The following is a 919-nucleotide window of genomic DNA, read 5'->3' as shown; positions in this document are numbered from 1 at the left end:
GACCAGAATTCATGAATCTGACCTTTCCTGGGCAACAGCAAGCAAAGGCTGAGTTGGATGTGTTAAGCTAAGAGGAGGGAGGTTGTCTGCAAGGACTGAGGATTCTACAAGCTGCAGGCTGGATGAAGCTGTGGATTCTGTTTCATGTTGCTGTGTGATTTTAATAAATTACTGGACAGTGCTAATGGGTGACCCGCTCCTCTGAGTTTTGAAAGGCCTCTGGGGCACTGCACAGAGGTCATCTGCTACTTAGCTCTATGTCAAAGCATGTAATAATGCTCTGAACTTTAGTGTCTGGGGAATTTCTCAGACTTGGGTGACTCAGTGGGGATAGCAGTCCACACAAAAGTCAAGGAACAATTTCCTGTACCTTAGACTACGCTGATTCAGAAAATTTGCAGGAATTTTACGTACTGTTCAGCAGCTGTCATAGTCTTCTGAACAGCAAAGGGCATGCAAATAACTTGAGACAGTGAGTAAGCACACCCTGGATTTTAATTACACTTTGAACTTGCTGATCACTTACATGTTCAATGCTGCAAAAAGGTAAGTTGTGGGCAAGCTGCTGCAGCTGAGCTTGAGTCTATACCTTTTCATTTCTCCAAACAGCAGACCTGCATTTAAACTGTCATTCTGTCCCTGCAGCGAAAGTGCTAGGAGCCAGTTTTACAGGCTGGCTTACTGCAGAGTAACATTGAAAATTCCTAATACCTGCATGAAGGCTTCTGCACTCAATCAGTGTGCATATTAAAGGTTTGCTGTTCACAGTACTGATTCATGATTAGTCCAGAGTAGAGCTGTAAAGGTAACTGCATTTCTGCATCGCACTTAAACGCTGTGGATCTGAGCACAATCTGTCTAGTATCAGACACAGATTAAGAAGGGTTTTTGCATAAGGTTTGCTTCTAGTCAAGTTGAC

The sequence above is a fragment of the Opisthocomus hoazin genome, chromosome 5 (genome assembly GCF_030867145.1).
Source record: "Opisthocomus hoazin isolate bOpiHoa1 chromosome 5, bOpiHoa1.hap1, whole genome shotgun sequence".
In the NCBI taxonomy this organism is placed as follows: Eukaryota; Metazoa; Chordata; class Aves; order Opisthocomiformes; family Opisthocomidae; genus Opisthocomus; species Opisthocomus hoazin.
The sequence above is the reverse complement of the archived record's forward strand: the minus strand, read 5'-3'. Positions refer to the sequence as shown.